This window comes from Microtus pennsylvanicus, chromosome 4 (assembly GCF_037038515.1).
Source record: "Microtus pennsylvanicus isolate mMicPen1 chromosome 4, mMicPen1.hap1, whole genome shotgun sequence".
NCBI classification, from domain to species: Eukaryota; Metazoa; Chordata; class Mammalia; order Rodentia; family Cricetidae; genus Microtus; species Microtus pennsylvanicus.
The window spans coordinates 62,693,618-62,705,622 of record NC_134582.1 but is presented as its reverse complement, the minus strand read 5'-3'; the positions used below and the strand labels follow the sequence as shown (position 1 = coordinate 62,705,622).

At 36.2% G+C, this 12,005-nt stretch overlaps 1 pseudogene; it reads right to left on the bottom strand.

Annotated features, from left to right (window-relative positions):
* Positions 1–10,990: 10,990 nt before the first annotated feature.
* The window catches only part of LOC142848998 (prohibitin 1 pseudogene), a 134,783-nt pseudogene continuing 133,768 nt past the window's right edge, over positions 10,991–12,005 (bottom strand).

The window sequence follows — 12,005 nt, the reverse complement described above, 5'->3', positions numbered from 1 at the left end:
ATAACACATACAGATTCAGAGCCACACATATAGCAAAATCCCACCAAGACACAAAATAGGAAACAATGATTTAGGCTTATTTGCTTCACCTTACAAATGTAATTAGATAGTCCATACTATGACAATAGATGCTGTAGTGGTAACATAACTTTGTACTTCTGAATATAATGTCTTTTCATCTCAGTAAATCATTATTTTATGTACAGATGGATTCTGACTACAAGGATTCTGCTTAGGTGTTTTGTGGCTATTCACATAAAAACATTATGTTCATTCTCTGCTGTGTTCATTGCCAATGTTGACTTACTTACACTTAATATAAGGATCATTCATAATTAAATTTACATATTTAACTAAAGTAAGTTATCTTATTCTTATGTTCTGAATGGTTTGTATCAAGGGGTCACTGTGGGGCAGCATAAACTATTTTGTTATTAATTACAGCTTAGTCTTTTTGGCTTAGTATTTACAAGCTTGTACATATGTTGAATTTGTAATATGGAGTTCATTGAGTTTACAATCCTGTTTTCTATGTTCAGTCATGTTTTTCAGGTCACTTGTGAAACATTTTGGGAGACTACCATATGTGTTATACCATACGTGTAGCGTCCCAAGAACCCAGTATGCTCAGGCTTTGTTATCATTCAGTGAGTGAGTGAATGCCTGCTGTTTTTGAGAATTTTATTGGGTGGGGTTGGGCAATCCATGCAGAGTAGAATATTTGCAGTTCTGGAAAAACAAAACACAGCAATCAATAAAAACTGTCTCTAGAATGAAGTAAATTCAACCCAATAACTTTTAAATCCAGTGAAATTTATGATGCTCCTGTTTTGTGTTGGAGAGAATAACTCCTACACTAAGTTTTCTTTAAATATATGTCATTCATTTTTGTACCCTTCTAGAGTTTATGATAAGCTTATGCACAGATCATGGGAGATTTTCTTTCCACCCTGTACACTTTCATGATTGCTCTGTTTTGATTTTACTTAGCCATGTGCAAAAATCTCCAAATTCCCCACAGCTGACTGTGATCCCAATAAGATACCTTACTCCCTCTTTCCTAGTTCTTTTTATTTGGCAATTTTTTAGTTTTGAAGGGACCTTTAAATGCCTGTCAATCAAAGCATTTTGTTTCCGATAAAGATTTTAGAAATGCAGCTTGTTTTCTTTTCTCAAAATGAATCCCCCCCCCCTTTGTTTCTCAGAATGAACTATTGATCGTGTGTCCTCTTCATATGTATTTGTCTCTGGGCAAAAGCCATATATGTCATCAATGTGACTGGAGAAAGGAAGGTGCATTTCTGGAGGTGACCCTTGCTTTGGGAATGTGTATCAGACACACAGTGGAAGCCTTTTGGTTTTCTAAGTTGTTCCTTGTGCTTTGCACTAACTCTCTCAAGGCACCTGGAACAAAGACATAATGTAAGCCACAATATTTTCATTCTACTGGGGCGTCAGTGGACATCTTAGTGTGAGTGAGGACCAGACATAAGAAGCAAGACCCAGCAGTGTTGGCATGCTTCCTGGAGAAAAATATCTGCAACTAAAGACTGAGGCAAGTAGTTAAGAATTATAAAATGTCAGGAGCCCGAATCATCACAAAGGACCCATAATACCAGAGTGGAAACTAATGATAGAGAAGCCTCTTCTTGCTGCATGCTGTAAAAGACAGCATCATAAGTATAGGGCTGTAGGTTAACTATGGACTAAGTTTTATCATAAAAAGTTAATACTGGTAAAAAAAAAGTGTTTTCTCCGTTCATGGTATATGAAAATCAATAGGAAACTTTAAACTAAAAACATAATTTTCATCAATTAAATTTATTTCCTTCTGGAAAGAGTTTTCATTGATTCCTGTGTTATGTTTTTCTAGAACTGCCAATATTATATTTTACATCGATTGTCCAACCATATCAAATAAAATCACTTGAGTAAATTAAAACAAAATACTGGTAACAATCCTTTACCCAAGATTCTAATTTAATTTATCATTTTGGCTCTACAGGTATTATAAGCTGTGTAACTGCTCTGGTTTTAGAATTTGATAGATAAGTATTAGTTTCTATTCTTCAGCACTTTTGGAACATAAAAAGCTTTCAAATTAGTGATAAAGATTGCTGCTTAGGAAGCGAGTTCAATTACCAACATCCATGTTGGGCAGACCACAATGCCTATAATCTAGCGCCAAATGACCTGACAATATCTTTATCCCACTATGGAAACTCTCACACATGTATACTTACTTATACAGACCCAAACAATACATTGAAGTAAAAAATAAAAAAAAAACTTAAGGAGAAATAAATTATTATACACTTTAGAGAAGCAATTGAATATATGTTTACCTGAACCATACAAGATCATAACATTGTAATTTTGACAGAGATCACTTTATTCTTCTAGTATCAATATATGCAATCTGCAAACATGTGTGTATGCATGCACATACCATACATGCATACTTAGAAATGGGGAGATATAAACAAATTCACATGTCTTCAAGTCCCTAATATGCATGGTGTTTTCATATAGCCTAAAACCTTAAACATACTTTAAGTCATCTCTAGATTGCTGTAACTCTAAATAATTAAATATAATATAAAGAGATTTTATAATGCATATTTAGAACATAATCCCAATGAAAGGAAATATGTAAATATTCACTAAAAATAGAAACTTAATAGTAAGGAGAAAGCTTATAATTTATCATTACTTACTAAGATACTTCCAGTCTGAGTATATGGTCTAAATGTTTGTGATTTTTGACTTTGTAGTGGACTCCAATAATTACTAATTATAATTTTTAAATTAAAAAACAAATAAATGAATTGAATAGTTTAATTAAATCATGGCAGTGTTATCCTTCAAGATGATACCAACCACCTTTCTTATATTGGGATACATTAGGGAATTATATTGGCATGGTGAATGCTACCAAAAGATGTAATATATCAAGTGGGCATAAAGTATTGTTCAAGGTTAAAGATCCTCCCTTCATCGATTATTAACATTCTTATTTGATTTGGATTTTTGGGGTTTTTTTTTGCTATTTTTTTCAAAAATGTTCACTCTGTTATTTTTGTCTTAGCTACAGATAGGCAGAGGAAAGATGTGAGTTTGATAGAGCATTTGCAGTAAGAATGGAGAAAACAGAGATCAGATGCACTCATATTTGTGCATGTCAATGTCAGTCCTGTTCAATAAAGTTCAAAGGAGTCTATCACGTACAAACTACTTTTCTATTATATGTGACGAAAATACATTTTCTTGGCAGGTTTCTGATGTGCAGACGCGAACCTCTGTCAGCTTCCTACTAATTTTAGTGCTTCTTGTCAGTTTCTTACAACTAATGGCATAAAGGAAGAGTTGTTAGCAGAAAAACACTTTGGAATCCAAAAAAGTCTGGCAGATCTCACTGATAAGAGTGGAAGAGTTTATTTCTCGAGGTAGTTAATGTATGTTCATGAAAATTAGAAAATTACTGTTTAACATGTATTAAGGAATTCATTGCCTCCCAGTAAGGAATTATATATATCATGGAACTAATGCTTCTCAAATATCTAGGCTTACTACAAATATGATTTTTGTTTTTCTTTAATGAGTGGATTTGATATAAAATATATATTAAATTCAACAATATATTAGTTTTTACATGTTATCTTATTTTTAATTTTTGATATTATAATAAAATTACATTTCTCCATTCTCTTGTCTCTCATATATGTGTGTGTGTGTATGAATGTTTATTGAATCATGCAAGACCGTAGCATTATAATTTTGACAGAGATCACTTTATCTTCTAATAGCAATATATTCAATGTGCAAACATGTGTGTATGTAGACACACACCATACATGTATACTAGATTTATAGCGAGATAGAGGATAGATAGATGATAGATAGATAGATAGATAGATAGATAGATAGATAGATAGATAGATAGATAGATATTAAAGGAAGATGGCTGTATTTTTTGTTTAAATTGAAGTAAGGTATTTTCAAAGGCCACTGATCATGAATGTGCATGATACCAGTAAATATTTCCTCAAAAGAAAGGAATGTTTTGCATACTTTCTGATATTAAATCCATGGTGATATTATTTGGGGCATCAACCTGCTAAAAATCAGCAATACTTAAGAAAACAAAACGAATGCAAAAGAATTTTTCCAGAGGTTGGAATATAGTAATGACACTTTGCATAATAATGCTTGTACCACAAGGAAATATCTGTTCAAATCAATTCAGAGAAGTACAATTTAAACAGGAATTTAATGTATCAGATTTTCTACGAGTAAATTCTGTTAATAGAATAATTGTCCTAATGAAATATTCCACATTCCTCATTGAGAAACTCAAGCACAACCTGCCTATGTAGAGATTTACAGATTCCTACACAGCTTCATTCTTAACTACTACTGTTTCTCCTCTAAAACACTGCTACCAAAGTCCAAGCCACGCAATTTAATGTCAACATTGTTTACTTTCAAGCCAAAATTGCTTGTATTTAAAGAATCATATTCATTGTAGCTAAAAACAATTTATATTTCAAAATTACATTGGCTCTTTGAAAATTTACATTTCATGGATGCAGTACCATCAAATCAAACTTCTTCTGTGGAAATCAAAGATAAAAGACAACATCTGAAGCAGTCCTATTTTCTATAATAGCATGCCTCATTACAAACAGCAGGCTTGGGGATTTTGGAATGTGGAAGGCAATAAGGAGGAAATACTGGTCAATTATCCACTTCTCTCCTGTTACAGAAATCCCAACTTCTGCATGAGTGAGCATGGCTCAGAGGAGACTCTTTTATTCATTATTGATTTTGACTTCTAATTCCATAGAACTTCTGAACACATGGAATTTCTTCGGTGATAAGAAAAATTTGTTGTCATGGAGAGACAGATATCACTGTTTCCGTGGAAATTAGCCATGTGGTGAGAGGATCAGGACTTTCACAGACTTTTTCTATTACTTTTGTAGATGAACTGTCTACTGAGATCTCAGTTGGTCACCAAAATTAGTGTCTGACTGCACCAATGTGTAGTGCTTAAAGAAGCACTAAAGATCTTACCCTGTATGTTCACATGGCATTGCTTTATAACTAGTGTTTTCTCAGGACACAGAAGGCCTCTTCTTTCCCATATAAACTCTGTTTATGCACTAATTTATTGTTAAACTCTTTGCTGTGGTCTATGATATTGTCAAAGTGACTCATTAAGGGTTTTTTTTGTCTTCTCTTTTAAATAATTTCTTTTATTTTTTTAGATAGCAATGAAGTTATATCATTTCTTCATTCCAAAATTTCCCAAATGACACCACTTGCACTTCTCTTTTTCAAATTCATGCATACTTTTTCATTAATTGTTTTGATATAAGCATATACCACATCTCTCTCTCTTACACACACACACATACACACACATACACACATACACAAACACATGTGCACACCTTCTCTGACTGTACAATATATGCTCTCAGAGCCAATCATATGGTATTGAATAACCAATGGGTATCCTCTTCCTTGGCCATATATTCTCAACAATATGAATATCTAAACATGAACAAAGCAAAAATATCATTTGACATGCTAAAATGTACAAGGAAAAGTCCTGAATTCCTGACCTCTACATGAGGAACTAAAGGCAACTAAGAAATATTGAGAGCAGCAGAGTCTGCATGATTTCTTGGAGAAATCCTTAAATTATCATTCTGTAAAAGAAACGTAACAATAAAATGACTATTAGTAACTTGTTGCTATACCCACAGATTAGTGCCTTCACTAAAATTTCCTCAGAAAAGCTTCTTCCTGAGCTGGACAATGTGTACATAGTCAGAGACTTTACAGCACTCAGTTTCAAATGGAATATTAAGACCAAAGCCCTACTTTTGTTTGTTTATTTTTTCGAGACAAGGTTTCTCTGTGGCTTTGGAGCCTGTCCTGGAACTAGGTTTTGTAGACCAGGCTGGCATCGAATTCACAGATATCTGCCTGCCTCTGCCTTCCAAGTGCTGGGATTAAAGGCGTGTGCTACCACCATCTGGCAGATAGTAACAATACTTAAAAGCAATCTCCATGCCTAGGAATAGTTGGCAAACACAAAATGAACTCAATAATATTTTAATAAATATTAATATTTATATTTATATAATATAATGATAATAATAAAATAGATTATTTTTCTATCATTTTGCTTAGTTTGGGCAATTTTTATCTTATTGGTCATTTGATTTTTCTACAAATATTTTCCATTTTGGTTTTTGTGTTTGTGATTTTTTAGTGATTTTTCTTCTTATTATTTATTTTAATTTTTAAAAGACAGGAAAGAAGAAAATAAATTTGAATGAAGAGGGAGGTGGGAGGAACTTGGAGGAAAAGGGGAATGATTTAAATATATCATGTGAAAAATTACTTTCAATAAAAATTTAGTTATATATAAGTATCAGCTGTAGCAACCCCAAATTTGAATTTGCCAGTCAGGAATGATGTTGATGATTGTCTTCTTGCCACTAGAAGTTGCAGTGTTAATGTTGGAAGACATCTTTTAGAAGTGAACCCTCAACAGGTAGTATCTGTACATCTTTACCTATACAAAATGAAGAATCATTAGAATAAGGGAACAAGATGGTGTCCTCTCTGGGTTCACCTTCTTATTTAGCTTCTCTAGGATCACTAATTATAGGTTCAATGTCCTTTGTTTATGGCTAGAAACCAAATATGAGTGAGTACATCCCATATTCCTCTTTTTGGGTCTGGCTTACCTCACTCAGGATAGTGTTTTCTATTTCCGACCATTTGCATGCAAAATTCAATAAGTCCTTGTTTTTTACTGCTGAGTAGTACTCTAGTATGTATATATCCCATACTTTCATCCATTCTTCCATTGAAGGGCATCTAGGTTGTTTCCAGGTTCTGGCTATTACAAACAATGCTGCTATGAACATAGTTGAGCATATACTTTTGTTGTATGATAAGGCATCTCTTGGGTATATTCCCAAGAGTGGAATTGCTGGGTCCAAGGGTAGGTTGATCCCGAATTTTCTGAGAAACCACCACACTGCTTTCCAAAGTGGTTGCACAACTTTGCATTCCCACCAGCAATGGATTAGTGTACCCCTTTCTCCACAACTTCTCCAGCAAAGGCTAAACATAGCGGACAATGAGGACTACTGAGAACTCAAGAACAATGGCACTGGGTTTTGATCCTACTACACGTACTGGCTTTGTGGGAGCCTAGGCTGTCTGGATGTTCACCTTACTAGACCTGGAAGGAGGTGGGAGGTCCTTGGATTCCCCACAGGGCAGGGAACCCAGTCTGCTCTTAGGGCTGAAGATAGAGGGGGAGTTGATTAGGGGAGGGGGAGGGAAATGGGAGGCGGTGGCGGGGAAGAGACAGAAATCTTTAATAAATAAATAAATAATAATAATAATAAAAGATGGTGTTCTCCACAGAATTGCATGGTGTGTGACAAAATGACCTCAAACAGCTGACGTCAGAGTACTTGTTGGGTGAATACAGAGAGTCAACAAGAAAGTCCTTTATTCATCCTCCTGACCCTGATACAAGTGTACTTAGATGTTGAACATTGGAATCTACTTTGTCATTTTCTCTATGTGTGAATCTGTTCCCGGAATGCTTGGCTTCCTCCTCAGAGGAAGCAGTCATGTCTTTCTAACTGATAGACCCTGTTCAGATAATGTTTTACTCTTTTTTTTTCTATAAAATATCTATAGTTCACACTAGAGGTCATCTACAAACTGGGACATTTGAATGAAATAATACATCACTGAATCTTATCACAGCCTAAATTCCATGGTTATTATCCTATTGCATTTCAGTACATGGATAGAAACTCTCTTATTTAAGAATAAAAGGAGTTAAGTGCCAGAGAATAGGATGTGAAATTGTGAGTAATTACCTTTTAGGCATTATTTGACTGATGAAGAAATAAATTTAGAGCAGATATGATTGTATAAAATTTTTAGAAAGTAAAGACAGTCCCCAGTAAAGATGGGGGAGAAGATCCTGAGGTCCCATGTCAAACTGGTGAGCTATTGGAAGTTGATGACTGCTAATGGAGAAGGGACTCTAGTGAGGTGAACAGTAGAACGTAGTTGGGTTGAAAAGGAAAAAAAGAAAAAAAAAAAAGAAGGGAATTAGCCTGGGAAAGAGAAGGGTAACATAGAGGATGAGAGAAGAAAGGCACCAATCAACAGTAAAACTGCTTTTTTAAACTGAGAGGGACACAGTATTTTATGTTTAATTAAAATTGTACACAAACAAAATTTTAATTAAGTTATGTCACTTGAATTAACAATGGTCTCTTTCAACATTAATAGACTTTCTTTCAAAAACCCTAATGGCAAGTGTGGAAAAGCTTCCTGCTGAGTTGGGAGTTAGAGAAATTTAAGAGAGCACCAAAATAATTCAGAATATTGATGTTGCTCTTGGATACATTAAAAAAAATTGAATGTAAGACACTAATAATGAAGTTGGGATAACTGAGCTAGAATTGATCCTGCAGACCTCTTTTTAAGGATTCTGGACACAGTACCCAAAGATTTATTTGGGATTCTCCTCAGTATGCTGTGAATATCATTGGTTAATAAAGGAACTGCTTTGGGCCTATAGCTCTGCTTTAAGCCAACAGAGCTAGGCAGGGAAAATTAAACAGAATGGTGGGAGAAAGGAGGCAGAGTCAGAGAGAAGTCATGGAACTACTGCCAGATACAGATACGGGGAACTTTACCTGGTAAGCCACAAACATGTGGCAATACACAGATTAATAGAAATGGGTTGAATTCAGTTGTAAGAGTAAGTCAATAAAAATTAGAGCTAATGAGCCAAGCAGTAATTTGATTAATACAGTATCTGTGTGATTATTTTTGGTCTAAGCTAGCCTGGCAGCTAGCAACCAACAAGCAGCCTCCTCCCAACAAATTGGTGCCAACATGGTTGACTAACCTGAGAGGGCTTGGAAAGGAATTCTAGATACTAAAAAACAAAGTTTAGTCACATTTATTTCCCCAGATGGGATTTGCTTGCTGGCAACATCCTGCAGCTCTTTAAGTGAGTTTTTCCTGATTCAGCGATAACAATGAAAAAAACCTGCACAATTTTGAAATGCTGGCTTTATGGCCCATGCTGCCAGTGTGACCTCTGGCTACTTCAGAAGGCTGAGATTTTAAATGGGATTGTGAGCAATGTATTACAACGTGCTTAATGGCAATGTAGACCTGTTGTGTGCCTAAAACTGGAGCAATATGCATGGCTTGCACAGGCTGTGAATGAACTTCCACCATGTTGGACTGTGCAGAGCAAGGGGAAAGTACTCCATATGCCCTTGTAGTGGCACAGTTTGTTTTTTTAAGAAGCATTTAGCATTTTAAGATGCTGTCCTGGTCAGCAAAGATTTATAGATATTCAATAAAGACAAATTCAGATGTAAAAGACCTCTAAATGGGTCACAGTGTTAGATAAATATATGTAGACTTGGGAGAGAGAAGAAAAGAATATAGAGAATTATAAAAAGAAGTAAATGGTTTTAAAAATAAAACAAAGTCTTTAAAGAGACAGAGTATAGACAGTCATAGATTAAAAAAATAAGAAAAATAAGCCACATAAAATGGAAAATTCACATAGAGTCTGGATTATGTATATTATTGTGTTTTCTTTGAATTTTTTTTTTGACTGTGAAAGAACTAAATAAAGAGAGACATTTTATTGCGTGGGCAGGATTTTTTTTATAAAGGAATATTGACTTCAAAATTTGAGTCTAAGAATATGTTGCTTTGGAAAAGAGGTTCTTCTTTTGTTTCTACAGAGGATGAGATCTTGTAGGTTGATTCCAGGCTAATACTGTTTAATGGACCACAATCCCCTGAAAGACCACTGTGAACACCCTCAAAAAAATCCTTCATCCAACTGCTGACTGAGATGAACCTAACACACAGGATACACCATGAAAAGACGTGATTAACACCACCCCCAAACAGTTTGGATAAAACTATGCCCATAATCCCAAATATTGTCTATAAATGTTCATTTACATTTAAAGGGGGATATGCTATAGAGATTTGCATTGGTATAGATCTTGGTTTATTGATACAAATTTAAGGTCAATCATGTTATATGTATATTTCTGCTCTTGATTAAGGTATTATGATTGTGTAGTTCATTTAAAAATGTTATGTATAATAATTAAGAAATATAGGTTAATAGATAATCATCTTTAATAGTCATGCTTGTGGTCATGTTAGTTAGATTTTTCTAAATGTATAAAGATATACTTCAGCTAGATAGATATTCTTCAGATCTTTCTAGATCCTTCAGATTATGGCATTTAAAATCTTTTTTTTTTTATTGAGAAAAGGAAAAAAAGTTTCCCCCTCCTCCCAGCCTCCCATTTCCCTCCCCATCCTCCCACCCTTCTCCCCCTCCCCCCACTCCTCTCCCCCTCCCTCTCCAGTCCAAAGAGAAGTCAGGGTTCCCTGCCCTGTGGAAAGTCCAAGGTCCTCCCCCCTCCGACCATGTATAGGAAGGTGAATATCCAAACTGGCTAGGCTCCCACAAAGACAGAACATGAAGTAGGATCAAAACCCCGTGCCATTGTCCTTGGCTTCTCATCATCCCTCATTGTTCGCCATGTTCAGAGAGTCCGGTTTTATCCCATGCTTTTTCAGTCATAGTCCAGATGGCCTTGGTGAGCTCCCAATAGATCAGCTCCACTGTCTCAGTGGGTGGGTGCACCCCTCGTGGTCCTGACTTCCTTGCTATCTTCTCCCTCCTTCTGCTCCTCATTGGGACCTTGGGAGCTCAGTCCAGTGCTCCAGTGTGGGTCTCTGTCACTATCTTCATCCGTTATCAGATGAAGGTTCTATGGTGATATGCAATATATTCGTCAGTATTGCTCTAGGATAGGGTCATTCCAGGTTCCCTATCCTCATCTGCCCAAGGAACTAACTGGGGACATCACCAATGCTTTTACTTTCTTTCCTTCACTTTAAGACGATAATGAAATTTCACAGTGATTTCTGGGTTGCGGCAGATAGAAGGTGGCATTAGGAATGATCTCGGCAGTGGCTTTATTCCCCTGAGAAGGTGCAAGTGGGGAGCGGGGGCACCCTGCTGGGGATGCAGCACCGACTGCCCAGCTGGCGGGTAGATGATAGGCCCAGAACAGAAGAGCTGCTATGCAATGTCCTCAGCTACTTTTAGCTCACACAGCTCAGTGAAGCCATCACCTGTGATGGCAGCGGGTTGGTGATCAATTAGCTCGGCTGTCTGAAATCCCCTTCAGCAGACAAAATGACTGCCTTCTTCTGCTGCTCATTCTGTCCACCACAAATCTGGCCTTGTCTACTTTCTCCTGAGCTACCTGTTGGGCTTCCACCACTTCTCTGAACTGCTTTCTGAAGGTCATCCAGGTTGAGCCCAAACGTCCCTGTTCCATCTTTGAGGTCACTTCTTACCTCCCTAGAGAACAGTTCTCACTGGGTGGTCAATTTTCCAGCATCATAGCCAACCACCGCATACATGAGGATTTCTGTGATGATTGATGGCAGCACCTGCTCATTATAGTCCTTACCAATGGAGGTGTAGGAAAAAGGAAGCTGACTGACTACGAACCAGAAAAGGATGCGCGATGTGATGTTGAAGTTCTGTAAATCTTTCCTACCAATGATGACCCATACACTCCATGGTTGCAAACAACCGTCAAAGACATTGATTTGAAAAAGAGAATGCCTTCCCCTACCACAATGTACTGTACTCCACATAACTGGTCTAGGAAGACAGCTCTTTGCCCAGCACCTACATTATATGAGGTAGAGTCACCATGCCTCTTGCAATTAGGAAAGTCAGGATGAACTTTCAGATAGACTCAAACACTTTGACACCCACTCACATCTGCTTTCACTCCAACCTCCACATGATTCCCCCTTTTAATTCTTTTAATCATCAATACATTGCTTATTTTACATTTTCATTTAATTTTTTT